This window comes from Ascaphus truei, chromosome 2, assembly GCF_040206685.1.
Source record: "Ascaphus truei isolate aAscTru1 chromosome 2, aAscTru1.hap1, whole genome shotgun sequence".
Lineage (NCBI taxonomy): Eukaryota > Metazoa > Chordata > Amphibia > Anura > Ascaphidae > Ascaphus > Ascaphus truei.
Window position 1 is genome coordinate 195,906,601 of NC_134484.1, and position 22,644 is coordinate 195,929,244.

Sequence of the window (22,644 nt, forward strand, 5' to 3'; positions counted from 1 at the left end):
CTGAGGAGCTGGACATTGCTAAAGAAACTACTGTCAATCTTGATACAGATCTCAAAGTCTCTCAGAAGGAGCTTCAGACCCTCAACCTAGAGAAAGAAGTCTCACGCCAGGAGATTGTCATTCTCAAAGCAGATGTGCGTAAATGGAAGGAGGACTGCAAAGAAGCCCTGAAGAATACAGAGACTGAAAAAAAGAGAAAATTCAAGATTAAAAAGAGAGAACTTAAAACTGAAAGAAGAAAATGTTCAGTTAACAGAAGAAGTCAAGGAAAAGTTTGACGCAGAGCACCGACTACAGAACCAACTGCAAGGTTTGCGTACACACCTCCAGTATGCTGAGGAGAAGCAGCAAACGCTACAGGAAGAAAAACTGCAGGCTGCTAAAGAGGTACAAGCGCTGCAGGAACGTCTGAATACCCAGTACGTCCCCACAGAGCAGTATGAGGAGCTAAAGGCCACGCTGCATGTCTTCAGAGCATCGTTGGAAGCGGAGCTTCGATACCAGGTGACTCTGTATGAGAGCGAGCGTGAGAAGGCTCAGAAACTGGAGCAAGAGCTGGAGAGACAGAGAGACTGTTCCATTCCCTTGAGTCAGTACACCAAGGAGAAAACAGACGCAGCGGCAACCTTGACGACAAAAATTACAGAGCTCCAGAATATGAAGGAGACTCTGATACAGATTCCTCCAATACGTAAAAAGGTATTGGCTCTGTCCAAGCACCAGTATCCCACAGTAACTAATGCCCATAAGGACAAGGGTACAGTGAGAGTTGGGGACTCCACGCAACTTCAAAACAAAATTATGAAGTTTGAGCCACCAAAGAAAGCACTAGCCAAATCTACAGCTGCCCAACAGGCAACAAACAGAGGTAGGAGTGCAGAATCAAAGCCAGAAGAATCCTTAGCTGAAGAAGCTGAACTGGCGACTCTGTGGTGTGGAGAAGCTGCAGAAAGACCACTTCAAGAGCAGAAAACTCTAAGGGCTATTCCTAACTGCTCTACAACTGTTGCCATACACTTTGTCTACAAAAATAGGAGTGCCCGACGCAACAGAAATCTCAAGACCGCGCACGCGATAAAAAGACTTTACGTGGAAAAAGTCCTCCTCGAGCGACTGAGGAGTGCTGATCTCAAGCATCTTCGGGAGGAGACAAAAATAAACTGGAGAAAGGGCTCCAATCCCAGCGGGACAGAGGGTTCTCTTCCTCCATCCACTCTCATTCAAGTCACAGAGATATCTAGAATGAGAGTGGTAGGATGGGCTTTGGCCGTGGTAAGCCCGAGCTTCCCACAAACAGGGGAGGTATGTAACAGGGGACTTATCCCTGTTCAGTAATGTGCCTTTAATCTAGCAGTGTGGTAGTTAATTACTAAACACCACCTTCCTGATTAGATTGCTTACAAAAATGTGTCTGTTCAGACAGGAAGTAACTCCTCCCTAGCTCTGACTGAGAGCTGACCTTTGGAGAAACAGAGCAGAGGTTCTTGAGTCCCAGGAGAGACTGACCAAAAGAAACCCAGATCTCTGGAGCTGACGGGTCTTGAGCTCTGCACAGCAGAGCTGAATTCAAGACACAGGGAAAACTACTACACCTGAAGCTGAACCAGGAAGTGAGATTTTCCCTCCAAGAAACAGATAAGACTTTTATTCTTAAGAGACTGCTTATATCTGCTTATTTCATGTTTTATGATTTGGGGCTGCGAGATCTGCTTGACTAAGGGAGATGTGAATTATTGCATAGTGTTTCACTAGAAATACTCCCAAGTGAATGGAAGCTTTGTTCCCCCCCCCCCTGTGTTTGGATAATTTTCCTGATGAAAAGGAACAGGCACAATAAAGCCTATTATAATTTCACATTATAAAGCCTCCTAATTGTGTACCTCTGTGAACGTCCGTCCACAGTTTACTTACCGTTAGTTGACCCACTCCCCGACTCCCGTCAATCGGCTTACTCTTGAACCAATCCACACACAGGAACCCATAAAATAACAAACCATAAAATAAAAAAACATAAAATAATAATCCATAACAATCCAGGGGTCTGTGTCTTCTATTTGTAATCCATTTCGTCTGTGGGGTCTTCATCTGTATTCTTCTTCCACTCTCTTCCGGGGTCTTCTTCGGCCACGCCCTGGCCTTTTTCTTCTGTAGGAGGTCCTTCCTCCTCGGCGTCTGCCTTCAAAATGAGCCAAATCTAATACAGAGTGCTTTTCCTGGTAATGTACAGGTTAATAAGAGCTTCAATCAGACTTAGAACTATACAACTAATTTTGACAGATTTATTATAAATCATTCTTCCTGGTAATGCACAGGTTACTAAGAATTAATATTAGTGTTAGGTACCCTTGAGATGTGGTCTGCCGTGTAGTGGCTAAAGGGCTTACAACACTTTGCCAAAATGTTAAACTAAAAGACCATTTTATTTAATTGATATCTATACATATATATATATTTAGGCACTGTACTGTGTATAAGTTTCACTGGAGTGCACTGAGCTCTGTCTGTGTTTCATGTTCTGTCTCTGGTTTTAAATATCTTGTATCAACTATAGTGTGTGTATATTAAGACCCATACTAAAAAGAGACGCATGTTGGATAAGAAGGTGGAAGGCCGGATAAGATGCTGCTTTCTGATATGGCTATTAGCACGTTTGCCCATTAAAATATAGTAAAATACATACCGTAAAATACATAACACGTTAAAGTAATACATATTTTACTTACCCCCTGCCAGGATGACGGCATCCTCCACTTCTGCCCAACCATGTAAAGGCTGATGCTTAACCATTTAAACACCAGAAACCCTTAATTACCTTAGCGGTTACTAACGCTAAGGTAATTAAGGGGTTACTGGGTGTTTTAATGTGGTGGGTGAAGGGTTTGCTGTAGTTGCCCCTGGGAGGGTGGTTAGGCCTCCTGGAAAGGGTTTCAGGATGGTTTAATCTCTTAATAACCTTAGCAGTTGTAACGCTAAGGTAATTAGAGGATTAACCCCTCCCAAAACCCTTGCGGTAGACCAAACCACTCGCTCAATGGCAACTACCACCATCTCCCACTCCCTCTACCCTTATCCCTCACCACAACCTTCACCACACACACAAATGAACAAAATCTAGTAGCCAAATAGCTAATATACCTGTTACCCATTTGTAATGAAAAAACAAAAAATACACAATTAAAAAAATACGCATACAGTACTAGTACTTGTAAAAGAACTCTGTGCAGTTCAAAACGTTGTGTGTGCCATTGAAAGAATAAATTTATTTTCAAAAATCCGTAGTGCTCTGGATCTCCTATTCACTTCTGTATACTCAGGATCTCACCAGACAGGTTTTTCCCTGAACCAAGGTGCACCGGTACCTCAAGAACGCAAGTATTTTGCATATATTATATATGACACCTGGTGTGCAAGACTGAAACTTTACATTGATATATCTAACTGCCTTTTGTGTGCACCCACCATACAAACCCTAGGGTTTACACCTTATTTGCATTGTGCATTAGCCCATTTTTGCATCAAATTAAAAAAAAAAAAATTGATGAGTGAGGAAATCTTTAATCTTCCTGTTACCCGTGCCACCAAATTCGGTTCAGGCGATAACACTGTGTGTGTCTTATTGAAGGGTTGGCCAACCTTTCAATTGGACCGACTAACAAAGCAGAAATTAAGACATTCAATGAAGCAGAAATAAACCAGATACTCTTCAAATCAACTCCTGGAGAGACTTTTGGCGCTGACAGGCCTGTTGATCACATACGTGACTTAGAAAGACTGAAGCGTAAAGAAATAGAACTTTACTCTCATGGGAATACTCTTACAGAGTATTACAAGCAGAAGCTTATTCCTAGGGGGTTTAGAATTAAAAATCGCCCTACCATAGGTATAGACAATACCGAGTTCTGTGACAACTGGTGCAGGATTTTGAACAAAGCCTCACTTGACCTCATTGTACTGGTAATTGAAGAAGTAGGCACACAGCTGTCTAAAGTAAGGCACGACATTTTCAAATTACAGTTTGTGATAGAACACACACAACACAGTGAAATTACTGTTAATTTACTTGACGAGCTGAAAGAAAGACTCACTAAATTTAAAAGCGACCTAATTCAAAATTTAAGTTAAAAAAAAGTAATTGACGACTATAAAGATAATACAGTCAAAACCTGGACAAAACAAGAAAGACGTGCAAAATATCCTAAAAAGGGCAGAGGACATCAAAAGAGAGCTGAAACCAACACCAGGGTTCAGGGGCCAGTTCTTCTGCTGACGGAGCCTCCGCACGAACACAAACATCAGGACCATCAAGGTCTTTTTTAGGCAGAGGTTCACAGCCAAACAAAAAGAACAAAGGCAAAAGACCAGGAGATGGCAATGTCGTCCCAAGAACAACCCCTGTCACGAGATTGCAGCAATAAAGGAGACACAAAATATTGTAATTAATCTTTCTGATCATTCTATTTCAGATATGGAGCTTAAAGTCCTTTCCATGGGTCCTTCCTTCGTACCTGCCACGGTTCCGAGGAGATTTGATATTGAAGTAGACTTATTTAAATTGGAGAGAAAACTTAATTTAAAATCCTTTTTTTCTAACAGGGAGCTTGGTCCGCAGGTCCCACAGCAGCAGCAGCAGCAGCAGCAGCAGCAGCAGCAGCAGCAGCAACACCTCACACAGGTATCTGCAACAGACAACAAGGTTTGTAAACTTAAATCTAAATTTATACCTCCTATTAAAAACCCATCAGTACACATTCATATATATGGTTAAAACGGATGTTAACAACTTCTTTAGGAAAAAACACAAGACATATTATAATTTAACACTAGAAGAAAAAAACTGTCTTAAAACATTGGCTGCCAATCCAGACACTATAATAAAAAGAGCGGACAAGGGTGGAGCATTAGTACTACAGAACTATGCTAGCTATAAAACAGAAGCATTAAGGCAACTTGGAGACATACACTGCTACACATTGCTTAATCGGGATCCCACTATCCCTTATCAGCAAGAGATCACAAATATCCTTGAATTAGGGGTGGGTAATGCATGGATCACAGAAACAGGCTTAGAATTTCTAACTATGATCAACCCCAGGCGTCCAGTTCTATACTTACTACCCAAGATCCACAAGAGTTTGCTCAACCCCCCAGGTAGGCTCAAAATATCCGCCACTAACTCCATCAATCAACCATTAGCAGTCTTCATTGACAAGTTCCTACAGCCCATAGTGACAAAAGCGTGATCATATGTCAAGGATACATTTGATTTCCTTAAGAAAATCAGCTCACTGCCACTACAAAATATGAAACTCATATTGGTGACTATGGACATCACCAGTTTATACACTATTATCCCACATGATGAAGTTATAGAAGTGGTCATAGCCTTCCTATAAAGGGAACATACATCACGGCCACCCATAGATTACATCCTACTATTACTACACTTCATCTTACACAAGAATTATTTTAAATTTGAAAATAATTATTATTTACAAAACACTGGCACCGCCATGGGCAGCAACGTTGCACCTGCTTATGCCAACCTTTGCATGGTTAACTTTGAGGAGCAATACATTTACAACACCCCATACTATGAGAAAATGTTATTCCTTTGCTGCTACATAAACAACCTGTTTTTTATCGAGGAGGGGACCGATGATGTTTTGGTCGCCTTCTTCATGTACCTAGAATCATTACCCACACTTGTCCATTTTACCAAGAACTGGAGCAATACACAAGTAGCTTTCCTAGATGTATTACTTTCTTACGATGGACAGCTGCTTCACACAGACTTATATCTCAAACTCACCGACAGGAATTCTACGCTGCATGCACTAAGCTTCCACCCAGACCCCCTTATCAAATGTTGCCATACTCACAACGGATCAGAGCAACAAGAATAGTGGATAGGCCTGACAAATTAGAAAAAATACTAGATGACATCAAGCAGCGATTCACTACATGGGGGTACAGAAAAGAATTGGTTGAACAAGCATTAAAAAAGAAGCTAAACCAACACAACAGACAGATAATTCTGAAAGAATTAACTACGTAAGCAAATACACCACAGCAAGTAAATTTATTAAAAACAGTATACAGAAACACTGGAGAGTGCTCTAAATGGATGCTTCTCTGAATACTATTTGTAAGCATCAGCCCAGGTTTGCGTACAAACGAAAACAGAGCATAAAAGACATTAATCACTGCAGATGATAAAAAACATTATAAACCTACACACTTTATGAGCAGTCTTAAACTGGGCTGCTTCAAATGCTTTGGATGTTCTGTCTGCAACAGTTTATCTACAGGAAACGAATTTAATCACCCCAGAAGCGGACACAGATACGAAATAAAACATAGGATTACATGTACCTCAATTAACATACAGTAGTATACATCATAAAATGCCCATGCGGGTTAATATATGTAGGAAAACCAATAGGATGCTCAAGACACGTTTCATCGAACATAGAAGTAAAATTAATGGGAAAAAGGATGATACCGCACTCCATATCACACTGTATGGAGCATAAACACAGCGTAGCTTCACTCAAAAGAATGGGCATAAACCAAGTCACTAAAACATTCTCAGGAGCTGAAAAAGATAAGGCATTGCTACAAAAAGAAGCTTATTGGACTTTCACCCTGGACACTGTATACCTAGAGATTTAAATGACTTCATATCCCTCAACAGCTTTTTAGACATTAGGTAAACACACATTAACCTTATTATGTCTCAATTTACAGTGCACCAACATGCTGCTGCTGCTATTCCAGATCTAGTTCTACTATTTGTCCAGTAAAGGTTGTTACCATAGCTAGAAAAACGGAAATGTGTGGTGCTTCTAAGAAAAACCTTCAGAATATTAATGTCCAAAGACTTAGGGCCTCATGCAGTAAGCGCCGATAAGGGTTTTTTCGGCATTTTCCCGCCAAAATTGGATTTGAGATTCAGTAAGTGCCGATAAGTGCTCAAAATCGGCAGTTTTTCTTGGCGTAAATTTTTTATCGGCATGCGCCTGCCGATAACCCACTTATCGGGACTTTTCGGCACTTTTTGAAATCGGCTGTATTCAAGTAGCCCCGATCAGCTTTTCGGTGCTGATCGGCACTCAGAAATGGAGATTTCATCGGCAATTGGTCCCGCCAACTACAGTTGGCAAGTTGGAGGGGAGAACGATCGGCAAGGTTGCCGGGACGGCACTTAGAAAAAAAACCTCATCTCTACATCAATGGAGTCAATGGAGCGGGGACTTATAACATTATAGTAGTGTTTACGTTCTATTGCTCATAATACAAATGTGCTTGGCATTACAGTGTCGAGGTCATTCACTTCATCGTGTCACCCCTTAAGTTTATTATTTGCATAACATTGTACTTTTATATGTTATGATGATTTGCGTGTCACATTACTCTTCATGTTATGATGTGTCAAGGGAAAATCCTATACTCAACTCTTAAAGGAACAGGTCACATCATATCCAACATGTAACTTAAGTGTGCTTCAATTTATTATATGATGTAACACTATTCACTCATCTAACACAACCAGCGTATAGTAATGTTGCTATACATTAGAGAATGCTTTGAATGTGTAACGCATGATCAAACGTAAATGTAGCTTTTTGTTTTCATGTTTACATGTACTTTGTGACCTCCCTCTTTTGATGACGGCCGCAATTGGTCACTCAATCACATTGCATGTTTACATTGTACACGAAGCATTACAATCACTTCATGCTAACTTATACACACATGTAGAATAGTTACTCATTTTTACATGATTGAAACTCAATCAATAGCAACTATCCTGATGCCATAAATGATGCATATGCACAGTAGAATTACTTCATGTGAACATGTGACAATAACATGCCAAATTATACATGTTGCAACGAAGTTTTTCAACGTCAATGTCATGGTTGTATACTAATTAGATGACTGAATGTTGCGTTCAGAAGTGGTACATGCATTCCACATTCCACAAATACTTCCCAATAAATGCTTGTACAAAGCTTAACGTTACATCATTCTCAAATATCATGATTGCCTGGTGAGCACACATAAATAATACTTGTAATTGCAAATGGATACACGTTGGGAGTGAACTACTTGGATATGTTAATGTAACACCTTGCACTTTAGCTTGCTGATGGAGAGGATGTCATAGGCCAAGGAAGGGACAGGGACAGAGGCAGGGACAGTGGCAGGGACAGTGACAGGGACAGGCACGCGGACAGGAGAGGGAGAGGTTGAGGGAGAGGGAGAGGACAAGGAGATGAGAGGAGAAGAGAGAGGAGAGAAGTTGTGCCTCGTCCTCATTTGTACAGGGAGAGAACCATGTTAGATGGGATGAGTGAGGAGGAGATAGTAAGTCGCTATCGTTTGAGTTCAGCAGCAATCTTAGCTCTTTATGAAGAGATACGGGGAGATTTAGATTTTGTGACAGCCAGAGGTCATGCAGTCCCTGGGCTTGTTAAAATGCTGTGCTCATTACATTATCTTGCTTCCGCGTCATTCCAGACAACTGTGGGCATAGTGGGCGGGGTCTCGCAATCTACATTCTCGCGGGCCTTTACCCAGTTTCTATGTGCACTGAATAGACGCGCTAGGAATTATATTCCTTTTCCTACAGAGCACACAGAGTGGTGGAAGTCAGGAATGGTTTTATACCATAGCCAGGATACCATATGTGATGGGTGCAATCGATTGCACCCATGTTGCTTTGATCCCGCCTTGTCAGAGTGAGCATGCTTATCGCAACCGTAAGCACTACCATTCCCTGAATGTACAGGTGGTATGCGATGCCATGATGAAGATTATGCATGTGGTAGCCAAATTCCCTGGTTCCAGTCACGATTCTTCTATCCTGAGAAACTCATCAGTCTTCCATGCTTTCGAAGAAGGCTATTTTGGACCTGGTTGGCTGGTGGGTGAGTTCATATGATGATGTATAAAAATGAACTATTGTTTTTCTAATAAATGTTGTATGTTATAATGTTAACACTAATTGTTTCATATGTGTGCATCATGGATTATAGGTGACTCAGGATACAGAATTAGGCCGTGGCTGTTGACCCCGGTGCCAAACCCTCAAAGTGAAGCAGAGGAGAGGTACAATGTTGCCCATATATCTACGCGATCCATCATAGAGAGGATATTTGGGCTTCTCAAAACAAGATTTAGGTGTCTTGATAGAACTGGTGGGGCACTTCAATATAAGCCTGCTAAAGTGTCTGATATTATAATTGCATGTTGCATTTTGCACAATGTGGCACTCAGAAATAATGTTCAAACAGACTTAAGTCAGGGTTTGGAGGAGGAGCATCCCGTCAATTTACCAGCTGACACAGAGCAAACAGCCAGTGGTGTTGAGACACGTCTGAATGTCATAAACACATTTTTTTCATGTAAGCAAATACATAAATGTTAATAGTACTACATAGATGTATTCATTCTTTGTTATGATAAATACATTTGTCCAAATACCATTCACTTAGGAAACAGATGAATATGGTTCGCACACCTTTCTCTTCTCTGCTGTGTGGACAAATGCATGTGGCACCGGTATGTCATTCATCCACAGGTTGTATTATACTTCTTATCACTAACAGTTGTGTGTACGTGAAGAAAAATTGTGTACTAAGGTTATACTTTATGTACATGCTATTTTTGGTTATGCATACACAATAAACCTACTATGTCCATAGTCATTAGTTAGAGCAGTATGGTTACATACAATGTTATTTGTGCAGTGTGACATGTGAGTCACAATGATTTGTACACCAGTGTGTATTTCATATCATATTTAACGAATTCTACATGGTGTTTCATATGTAAAACAAAATGGTACATTTTGTGTGTTGATTACCTTAATGAACATGTCATGACAATGATTTATATTCATTCATGTTTTCTTTTTCAAGGTATATCACTTCAATGACTGCTCATGGTATGTATTTCAATTCACATCTGTCATAAGATGTGCCAATCTCGATACAGGTATAGTTACAGGATGTATAAACAGAACGTAATGACAAAGATGTGACGATTGAAACATGTCGTTTCTGTATAGTGTACGTGCGTTTAGCTACACTTGGTGGTTAATGTGCAGTGTATGTTAAAATCATTAGGGACATTACATAACATGTAATGTATCAAACGTTACAAATTTCATTCATTTAATATAGGGGTGAGGGAGAGAAGGTGGTAAACCCTGCTCAGCTATTGATTATGTGAGGACAACATCCACTGATGCACATGATTGATCTTAACACTCAATGCATGTTTGCCTGAAAACACACCAATGTTTTCTACATCATTTACATTGCAATGTATGTGATTAGTTGTTGTATCACTGCATCTTCATGTTGATTACTACATTGTCACATGTGTACACTGGCGACACACTTTATTCGAGCTTGGCTAGTCCCACGAATTCGGGTATACCCGGGTGTATTGAGGTTTGTGACTGTTTTCTGCCCGAGTACATTGAGTTATTTTCCAAGCAGGGATTGAAGCATTTTATTCCCGCTGGCTGCAATACTGCACAGTATATATATATAAACTGCATTACAATTCATGAATTTATGCCATCTGGTAGACACGCGAAGCATTGCAGCCTATTAAATCCTAATCATTATCATTTAACAGATCAGCCGCCCATCAGCCAGGCATGAACCCAGGCTGGGAAGGCAAATGCAACGGGGCTTGTCAGAGGTTAGGAGTGGCGCATTCCAGGTATCTGCCAGGTACATACCGGGTATTTGCTCGAATAAAGTGTGTCGGTGCAGTATGTATAAGTCAAAGATGTGTGTTGATTTGACGTACATGTAACATGTTTCAAAATGTTAACACCATTCCAAATTATAGTTATTTGTATTCTCAACTTTTCCAAATTCATTCGACACAATGACAATGTTGTTAATATAATTTTAATTTCATTCACGTTAGTTATTCATAATGATCATGATCCTTTACAACTAATGGCAACATATGGACGTAAATGACGTGGACATTTGCATACGCACACATTTCAGCAACAGTTTTTGTGTTTGTAGCAGTTTTTGTGTGATGCATGATTTTCTACGTCAAATAATATGAACAAACATACTAATGTTGATTGTATCATTGGACTCACTTCGCTATGTATGTGTTTAACGTTTACTAAAAACACTAATCTATAGTTAGTCGTGAGAATCAAAATTACACACAAATGTTAATCTTTTCATGATCTTTAACTAGCATTCATTAGCACATGCATGTTAGGTTAGCACTACAACTTAGGTTAAAAACTTTTTTTCACACCACTAAACACTTTCTATAACCTCCCTATTGTTATTGTGTACGTTCAGATACAATGTCTACTAGTTGTTATGTAGCATTTACATTCTTTGTCAAGTCACACGTCAGATTACACAATATAGTAGAATTTTTTTTGCTGAGTGTGAATGTTGGTTGCATATATCACAGAGCAAGACATATAATGTTAGTAGAAAAAATTCAACTACAATATTACATTTCTACATTCAGTACTTAGCAACATCATTATGTTAATCAAGTGCATAGTAAATATTGGCATAACATGATAACATTATGTATTTATTGTTAATCTGCGCACCAAGCATTGAAAGCATTGTTACATATTTATTATAATAGTTGTTCGGTCGTCGTCACAATCATGTAATATAACGATTGGCTCATCTGAAATCATACATTGTTCCCATGTATTCATCCGCGACATATGTGAAATACAGCAAACACATGATGTTCAAAGATGGCACATTTATATATGTCTCAGCATGACAACGCGTAACACATCTCTATATGATTGTTGATATTCACGCATAAGTAACGTATATGTTGAAAGTGCAAGGTTAAAAGCACAGATACTGAACTGTCATTATTATAATTGCGTTGCTGGCATTACTACGAATATGATTTTTCCGGTGCCTGTATACAAAATAATATGCACGCACAACGTGTGTTGCGCACGCACTTCACGATTGTGTGGACTAAGTCTTAGCGCATGCGCTAAACGATGTGTACGCTGTGCGTTCTATACATGTCCCTCCATGGTGCTGCTAGCAGTAAGCATATCATGGCTGGAAGTTATGATATGGAAGCGAAACTAATTCACTTTTACAAACGTACATATCTAAACTTTTTAAACGGACGTGTGTCCACGGAAAAAACGGACGATCAGCCAATGATCGAACAAAATACGTGTGACGTCATGTTAAGGCACCGTGAAATGCACGCAAACACTCCTCCCACTGAATTAACATTGTCCTCCAGCGCTGTGCATGCACCGCCCCACCGACGCGCGTGCATGACACACTGCACTGACTGTAACAATAAGCTACGGGCACAGCCAATATGGTTTAAAGCGCGCACGTCGGTTGGGGGCGGGCTTGCATCCGTAAACCTTTTTAAGGACGCCTTGGGACATGACAACGGTCCCACGTCATATGTGGGCGATACTTTGTTTTTCTATGTTGCATGCTAAACTATGTGTGTGTTACAGTTAGTGTAACATGTTGAAATGATACTTTAAAAGTGACAATAATCTAGGTTTTGTGAGTCTGTCAACAATGTGTAGTAAGGCTTCGTCATGTAGTATATTGTTATAAGGAATAATGTTTTAGTGCACGCTACATGTAAGCCTGTCTGCAATGTTACGCTGTATCCACACATTTGGCTAACAAATGGTGTATATTAGAAATGTACACATATATAATGTGAGTAAAGGCATAACGATTTTTATATTTACCATTCTTGTAGAAGTCAAAACTGGTTTGGCTGCAACTGCTCGCTCCAGGAAGGCACAACAGTATCATCCATGGTTGAAGTAACCGTTGAATCCTGAATCACACACATTTCCATGAGGCGGTCATATGGATCTGCAGTGGCTTCTTCAAACAAGACGTCCGGAGGTACGTACAGTTCTTGGTTGTTTTCCCATACAAATTGGTATTGGCCATATAAGTTTGGATACATATCATAGTAGTTATGTGCATCTTGCATGTGGGCTTGATGAATGGAGGGTGCAGGTATAGCAGCAGACGCGACAGTCGGTGCGGCTTCATTGTAACTGGTATTAGGCAAAAAATGCTATTTAACAGAAGATATGTTCCATGTTCCATTGTAATTTTAAATGATGGCGCAACATGCCAACATCCATATCGTTGATCTAGCCGATCATGGACACGCTCAAAACATTCATTTGCTGATAAAGTGAATCGTACAGAAGTTTTAAAATTAGATTGTCTGGCTGGTTCTTTGTAGTATGGATATTTTTTTGGATCAAGTCATATATTTGGCCCACACTTGCCCTCTTCTCATCTGTTGATTCGATTGCTTCTGAAATCATAAATTTGTGTGATTTACGTTGATGGCTGTGCAATGTGGAAGCTCCTGCCATTTCTTCTCTGTAGAACTGTACAGTGTCTAAGTTGAGCGCATACGGATGTCTGCTGAATGTGAGAATAGTTACATGTTATCTTCGTGGTTTCTTTCAAGGTTACAATATAACCTCACTGTTATACGCCTATGTGTTCTCCCACTATAAATGTGTTACAATTATTGCCAGAAATTCTTTTTATAAGATACTCTTTTCACAGTAAACGAAACTTTTATTTCGCCTTAGTCAATCAACATGTGCAAATCAAGTTTAGGATTTTAATTACAATAACATTGTGTGTGAAATCTTCTACAGTGGTAGAATGAACAGATTTCTGCTTACACTTGCCTGTAATGACCCACACACACACATCTGTTTGTCTCTCTCTTTCTCTCTCTGATTGTCTCTCTCTCTATTTGACTGTCACTGTGTGTGTGTGTGTGTGTGTGTGTGTGTGTGTGTGTATGTGTGTGTGTGTGTGTGTGTGTGTGTGTGTGTGTGTGTGTGTGTGTGTACATATATCCATACAGACTACAGATATATTAATACACACTAACAGATCTGTTATTCTAACCACAACTCATACATGATGACATGCCAACATTATGAAGTATGAAAGAAGATTAAGGTAAGTAATGTGTGACAGACTTAATACACGAGAAAACAAAAATTAAACATGTATGCTGTTATATAGATAGTTATTTAAAGTTGGATGTAAATAATATTACCATGCAATGACTATCTACATTACCAAACAAACCCACATACATAAAATGTTGAACTACAGCTAAGTGAATGTCAGCTTCTATAAACATGGCAACTGTGTAATGTTGTACCATTAATCAACTGATGATTAATACATAATCATATGTTATAAAATATGCCTTAATTCAGACAGTGAACATGTATAAACCTTCATGTGTACAAGGACATACTAGAATGTTTTGAAGCATCTGTACATGATCATACATACAGTGCGCATGAAATATTATGCAGTAAACACCACCAGGACAACAGCACATTTAGTGAATGTGATTATTTAATTTTGTTTATCCTTTTGAGAGCGAGTCACAGGCCTGGTTGTTGGCTGTTGTGTTTTCCTTTTCCTTTTAACAACGACTTTGGCCTTAACTGTATGACTTGTACTGGCCTGTAGCAGTTCTGTGCCACTGGGTGTGGGCTGTGACACTTCTGTGCCACTGGGTGTAGGCTGTGACACTTCTGTGCCACTGGGTGTGGGCTGTGACACTTCAGGGGCACTGGGTGTGGGCTGTGACACTTCAGGGGCACTGGGTGTGGGCTATGACACTTCAGGGGCAATGGGTGTGGGCTGTGACACTTCAGGGACAATGGGTGTGGCCTGTGGCAGTTGTGAACCACTTGGTAAACATTGCACGACTGATGGTGGAGCCGTTTCCTGTTTTGGTGTTTTAACCTTGTTCCAAAAGCTGGTTAGTAGTAATTGTTTGGCTAACTTTGTTTTTCGTGTTTCATTTGTAGGTGTCCATTCCAGATTTTGAACAGATGTAAGCGGTTGGATGTTGACAGGGACCTGCACAGAACTTGCACCTACTTTACCGGTATCATCCAGAACTGGGGAATGAAGAACTGATGACTCTGGAGAAAAAGTAGCAGCATGTAAAGATCCATCCTCAGATGGGGTAAATTGGAATTGTTGTTCTCTTGCACTCATTCTCAACTGATTAGCTTGGCTTAGATTCACAACTATTGCTTGTAATGTCCTATTTACATTTTTTATTTCTTTACGAAGTTGGATGATGACTCTTTCTAGTTGTGACATTTGTGATATCGTCCTTACCTGCTGTGATATCATCCTTTCCTGCTGTGATATCATCCTTTCAAGCACTGACATCATTTCTGAATGGCGACGATTTTCTTCAACCAAAATTCTTTCTTCAGAAGCTGCAATAGCTGAGTAGGTGTCACGAACAGGAGGACTTGAATGGTGGGTTAATGGACGACTGGGAACATCTTCATGGTCACTTGAGTGAATTTGTCCTTCAGTGGCAACATCTGCTTTTACAAATAAATGAAGACGTTATGAACTGGCATGGAACTTTCTGTTGTTTATCAATATAATGAGAGTTGTTCTCACAGTGTAACACATAACATGTTTCCATAACTTTTCTGTTGTGTCTAATTAAAATTTAGCTTGAAGTAACAATGATGTTTCAACTCAGTGTGAAAGAAGAATGAATGAAAGTTTGTTGTAACCTCACAACTCCTAGCTGATAGTTTACATCACACACAATACATGCTGCGATAACAAACAACATTTTCTGTGACAATAATTGATGTGAAGTTAATTACATGTGAAAGGCATTTATTTAGCATGGCAAAATAACATCTAGAAATGTACACATTAGATGTCCTGCACCTCATACACTCCCCTTCCAGGCTTGATGATGAGCTGGATGAGCCAGGTGATGAGACTTGTTCAGTGTGAGGTGACACATGAGCTCCAGGAACAACTATATAGAAGAATAACATAAGAATGTTATTGACATGTGTACATAATGAACATAAAGTTTGTGTAGTTGGAGTATTTATGGCTAAATATCAGCATCACTTAATGAAATGACAAGATGTTTCTGGCAAGCTGTTCATTATCCATCTTAACATCAAGGTACATGTGAACCTAATTGGCACATTTATTGTAAAAACCATACACCATACAACATACAATGTTCATGCAGAAAAGCGTTGCTAAATTAAGTGTTCTGTTGTACATACACTGCATATGTTGTGTAGTAATCTAAAAATAATAATGTAAATCAGTACCATGACAGCAAAGTTGACTGTGTTTAAAATTCAGTACCTAATAGTGGAAATGTGAATGAATGTTTATAGTGATCTGTATGAACAATTAAGAGAAGCAGGTGTAGCGCTCACTGTGCCTGACACTGATCAACACATGCAGTGTGTCGCTCACAGATGCTACTGGTGTGATAATGTGGCATTTCTATAAGCTTCAAAGAAGATATGAGTGACGAATGACTAAAGTACGTTTTCATATATAGTGGGCTGGTGGGTGAAAATCTTCATAGAATTACCATTTCAAATGAATGTGATGAACTTCTGTTCACCTTGTCAGCTTCTAACAACTGTAGTCCCTCCCCCAAGACGTGAGAGCACCCTGACCTTTTATTCGTTTCTACCACATGGCGTCCCAATTAACTTGACCGTAACATGACCCTGTGATGTGGCTCGATGCCCAACCCCACCCCCTGTGTTCTCCTCTATGCTGTGATTACATATTAATTGCAGCTGGTTTCACACACTGGTACATGAGCGAAATAAGAATCTGAAGTGAGCTACATATGAACACAATTAAATAAATATGCTACATCTTCCTATTTATGCTCTCAGTATACTACATGAAGCAAAAAAACAACTTTAATTAAACATAACGATATGTGTTAGTGCAAATTATGTATGTTCGCCTTTAAATGCACTATCTTCCATGCAAGACTTTATGAGGCAGTAATGTCCTGTTTATAGGTGTAACATAGATTATCACTAAATTATATATATATATATATATATTTATATAGCAACTGTAAATATTAGTGTATGCTCATTTGCATGTGTTTGACAGGTCTGCAACCCTGTCTTTCCCCATCATCGGCCAGCATACAGCGCTTCCACTGCAGCAAGGTATTCTGGGAAATGACATGCAAATGAGCACTTAGTGCCACCTTTTTCCACCATATATATTAATTGTTACTTTTTGTAGCACAACTATATATAAATATATATAGATAGATAGATATATAGATAGAGAGAGAGAGACATATATACAGATATATATGTAGGTATGCTTATATTGGGAAGAAAGTATAAGTAGCTGCGGAAATATAGATAATAACTGTAACCTATGACACGCCTAGTACAGTAACATTTGTCACCTGGTGGAAATGGAGCCGAATATATTCCGATATCTCTGTCCCCGGCCAAACCCTCAACGACGACAGGAAGAAATTTTTCCCGCATCTGCTCCTCCAATGGTGTTAAGATTAGAGCTTGTGCTGGTGGGCCACCTCCAGTGCCAGAAGCATGCATCTGTTGTGCTTGTATTTTTTTCTTTAAGTTTGCCCTGATATCATCGAATCCCTTCCGACAATTCGTCCGGTCCCTGACATGATTCCCATACGCAGACACAGCCAATGTTATTTGATTCCACATTTCTTTTTTTGATGCTGAACTTGTCCGCCCTTGAAATACATACAATATATATGACGTTAATTATTATTATAAAAACGTTCAGTTTCCTTAAATGCTAGCTGTTCCAAGAGATACCAAACATGCTGGTTTAGGTGTAATATGTGTACCACATGAGCATTTACGTGTAAACATACAAATGTAAGGAAGCTTGCATGAATATTGTATGAACTTTGGCAACATTTTGAGACCGATTGTTATGGTCGTTCTAAAGCATGAAGGAATATGTGTGTAACAATTAACTTTTATTGATAGATATTATTGAGTAATATTTTGATATTAATACATCTCACATGATGTAGGATAACATGTCTTTGAAGAATTAATTCAAAGATAGACTTACCTAGTAAATGGCCATACAGACAGTCATAGTGCTCCAGAATCCCTGTGACAAGAACTGTGTTTTCTTGTTCATTGAACCGAGGATTACGTGGCCGCTCCACACGTTTCTTCCGAATACGTGCAGGCCCAGAGCTTGGCTGCTGCTGACTGGACTCTCCTTCTTCCAATGGAAGAGACTCCAAAAGCAGCCCAGCAGCAACCACCCCACCACCAGACACCCCAGCAGCACCAGCAACAGAGCCACCAGCAGCACTCGCACTCACAGCAACACCACTCGCACTCCCAGCAACACCATTCACACTCACAGCAACAGCACTCCCCTGAATCCTACGTTCACTCAGACGCATACTCACACGACTACCAGTACCACTCACACCAGCAACACTCTTCCCACGCCTTGAGGCCATACCTCTAGCACTCACAAAGAACAGAAAAGAAATTTAAAGCCAATCGCACTGAACACTTACAAATTGACAACAAGACAAAGATGTAAACAAAACAACACAGGACAAACCTCTCACAATACAGCACAACTGTCTCAGTCAATATGAAATATGCAAATCGGCCAGCTCTGTGTGTCTCTCTCTCTCTCTCTCACTCCCAACAACACAGAGAATGATTAAAAATACACGCTGCCTTTAAATGGGCCGCTCAATCCAAAACATGCTTGCTTCGGCAGATTCAGCAAGAAGTTTAATTGGGGAACCTAACACCATCTCGCCATGCACGCCGATACACCTGTGTGTGATCGGCAAATCATCGGCAGAGTGGGAGCAAATGTTTTCGGCTTGATTCGGAAGGGATTCGGCACTTATTGCATACGGAGAGGGAAAATCGCCAGAATCATGCCAAAAAGGTACCCTTGGCGATTACACTTTTTTGGTGCTTACTGCATAGAGCCCTTAATGTTCAATTCAATAATATATATTGTTCCTGAGATGATGACCCCCGATGATAAAATAAATGGGAAACAATTTAACATAAATCACTTCTCCATACAGTCTGACTAGTGGGCTAAGGCCCCCACAAACACTGCAGTAAGGGGCCACACTATTGTTGAAAGTGTCCCAACATAAAATATCAGAGTGGAGTATGTGCCAAAAGTATGAATGACTCACTTTTAGGAGTAGGTGTTGTCCCAGAATCTTCTTCCGCCAAATGGGGGTGTGCATCCGATTTTTCTAATAAGGATAAATGTGAGAGCAAAGAAAATCAGGCACCGTTGCTCAGGAAAAAGCAATGCATGCGTCACTCCGGAGGAGTTTCAGGAAGTGAACTGCGAATGGACGACAGCACGTTTTCAAGGGGTATTAAAGCAGACTGGTGAGTACACCTAATAGTCACCTTGATAAAGAGCTCACGCTCAAAACGCATTGGTGGGGGTCCCTTGTATCCGTAATGCAGCTGTATTTGTTTGCTGGGTCCATTAAATAACTGTTTTTAGGGCAATGCTCTCCTTGACTTATTTACAGTTTTTTGCTTTTTCCTGAGCAACGGTGCCTGCTTTTTCTTTGCTCTCACGTGGTACCATAGCTAGTATAAGAACTTCTTCCATTTTTAACTTAGTTAGCTTTTTTAACTCAGTTATTATTCATTAGCCATATTAGTTGGTGTAATAATAGACACTTAGGAGAGGTGTTTGAAGCACTGTGTGAGACCTTTATTGATTGCATGCATTTCTTCTTTGCATGAAGTTCAACACCAACGTGACAGCAGTCGGGGTGACAGAAGCACTACCCTTCCCCCCTGTTCCTAGAGATGGAAGCAGCTCAGTGCTTCCACAGCGCATGGTCGAAATCGGACAGGATTAAAAGACAAAAGACAAGACAGAAGAACATCGTATCAGTAGTGTCGTCACCATAGCAGCACTCTCGCGTGAGCAGAGCAACCACGGTGACATGCATAAGGATTCAGCCCAGGAATATGCCAGACGCGACAAGGAACCAATCGGCAGACGCGGAGGGGGAATGCCCAGCGTTCTGACGTCACTTGGCCAATCACCATTTAGACATTCTCAGCAATGCGGAAGAGCAATCAGGACACTATTGGACTCACATGGAGTAACGGAGGAGTGTTTTGAATTATTCACTTTACTTGGGACTATTTATATCGGACTTTCTGACCTTTTCTTGGCCAGTCACTTGAAAAAGAACTCTGTGCAGTTCAAAACGTCGTGTGTGCCACTGGAAGAATACGTTTCTTTTAAAAAATCCGTAGTGCCTATTCACTTCTACATACTCAGGATCTCACCAGACATGTTTTTCCCTGAACCAAGGTGCACCGGTACCTCAAGAATGCAAGTATTTTGCATATATTATATATTACACGGTGTGCAAGACTGAATCTTTACAGAAGAGATGGAGACATGCATAAAAGCATAAACAAAAAAAAGTCTGCATAGTATTGATACCAGAAGCTGGCGGGGGCTTCCGGGTGGTCCCTGCAGGTGTGCGGGGGCCCCATGGGTCCCCCGGGGTCCACGGGTGTTGCAGTGAATTTCTGTGTGTCCTCCGGGGTCCCCGGGTGTTGCAGTAAATATTTGTGTGTCTCCCAAGGTCCCCGGGTGTTGTAGTGAATATCTGTGTGTCCCCTGGGGACCACGCATGTTGCACTGAATATCTTTGTGTCCCCCAGGGTCCCCGATTGTTGCTGTGAATATCTGTGTGTACTCTGGGGTCCCCGCATGTTGCACTGAATATCTTTGTGTCCCCCAGGGTCCCTGATTGTTGCTGTGAATATCTGTGTGTCCTCTGGTGTCCCTGGGTATTGCAGTGAATATCTGTGTGTTCCCCGGGGTCCCGGAGTTGATCCCCATTAATTGAATCAAAGGAGAACACGTGACTGAATCCAAATTAATCCCAATTCAATAACATCCATCATCATAACTTGATAGTCTACAAATAGAGGAATTACCTAATTGAAAGGTGCTATAAACACTGGACATATCAAGGTGAGAGACACTATTGTAAACCTTTGAAGCGGAGTGACAGGAAAATGTGAGTAAGCCGTAGTTGCTATGGAAAGTGTGCTGAAACACAGTGATAGGGTACAACCATTAACCCCAGCAAAGCTTATAGTCACAATTAGAAACCAACAGCAATGTCAGGAGCGTGCCACCAGTTAAGCCCTTAATTGACTTCTCTCTTTGATATAAACTAGCTTACCAGCTGATGTGCTTGAGACACATACATACTGAAATTTACACAGACATCTATCCAACTACTAATGTGGATATAGAGTACAGTATGTGGCTGATCTCATATTGATAGTATGATTAAGACCAAGCTGTTTAAACCAACACAGTATTGTCTGTAACTGCACCTCTCTACCGATCATAGGTACTGATATGATCTAGGATTAGTATTGATGTAGGAGTGTGCTATTTATTCATTTTTACTTACCTTTCAGAGAGAGCTCATGAGTAGTGGACTTTTTTGAGTCACCTTACAGCCTGTAGGCATTATTATATGATCTACCTTGACATTACCCCCAGATTATTATTTCTATAGGAGAATGTTAAAACATATATTGAGAGCTATACTACCGGCTATTTTCACAAGCAACTTTTAGTGAAGCATTACCGGTTACCCTGAAGTGCAATAGCCCACACCCAGTGCCCCTGAAGTGCAACAGCCCACACCCAGTGCCACAGCCCACACCCAGTGCCACAGAACTGACACAGGCCAGTACAAGTCGTACAGTTAAGGCCAAAGTACTTGGCAAAGGGAAAAGGCAAACACAACAGCCAACAAGCAGGCCTGTGGCTCGCTCTCAAAAGGATAAACAAAAATAAATAATCACATTCACTAAATGTGTTGGTGTTCTGGTGGTGTTTACAGCAGACTATTTCATGCATAGTGTATGTATGATCATGCACGGTCCTCCAGCAATAGCGGGAGATGAAGCGGAGCACAGCCGCGAAAATAGCAGAGTACAGCGTAGATGGTGACTTCAAAAGTTTATTCAACAAACAGCTGATGGATCATTTGACAAAGGCCCTAGGGCTGAAACGCGTCAGATGATCCATCAGCTGTTTGTTGAAAAAACTTTTGAAGTCACCATCTACGCTGTACTCTGCTATTTTCGCGGCTGTGCTCCGCTTCATCTCCCGCTATTGCTGGAGGACCGTGCTTGTCACTTATGCAGGATTGCACGCCGAGTTACTGTCTACACGGGGGGGAGACGCGCGCATCGGCTGACTGCCTTTGAAAACGCCGCCCACACGCCGGATACGGCGGCTTCACTGAACACACCAGGAGCTGAGCCGGCGTGGAGCTTACTACGCAGCTTTCACCGATCAACGGGGAAAACACCGCCGGTCAGGTGACCGCCCCACTTGACTTCGGTCATAGCGGGGTTGGCGGTGCAACGAGTACTCCTGAGCTGCAGACTACTGGACTCCCGCGCCATCACTCCCCCACAAACCGTGAGTTTAAACAGCAACAATTGGTGCCCTAAGTTGCTTGTCTAAATATCCTTATTTCACACACGTGTACACCTCACTGGCAGTGGCTGTTTCATTTAGCTCTGAGGCACCTTTGAGGATTATCTCTATCCTGTTCTACCCTATGTATGATCATGTACAGATGCTTGCTAACATTCAAGTATGTCCTTGTACACATGAATGTTTAGAAATGTTCACTGACTGAATTAAGGCA

General features: G+C 40.8%; 1 long non-coding RNA gene across 2 annotated transcripts in view; it reads right to left on the minus strand.

Moving 5' to 3' along the window:
• Positions 1-3,257: 3,257 nt before the first annotated feature.
• The window catches only part of LOC142488627 (uncharacterized), a 40,473-nt gene continuing 21,086 nt past the window's right edge, over positions 3,258-22,644 (minus strand). The window contains exons 3-4 of one of the 2 annotated variants that reach the window (XR_012799544.1): positions 4,506-4,676; positions 3,258-4,392 (exon numbers count right to left, since the gene is read on the minus strand). This is a non-coding gene — a long non-coding RNA (uncharacterized LOC142488627). Of the gene's footprint in view, positions 4,393-4,436; positions 4,677-22,644 lie in introns of those variants that run through there. The other variant, XR_012799543.1, reaches the window with a different exon arrangement.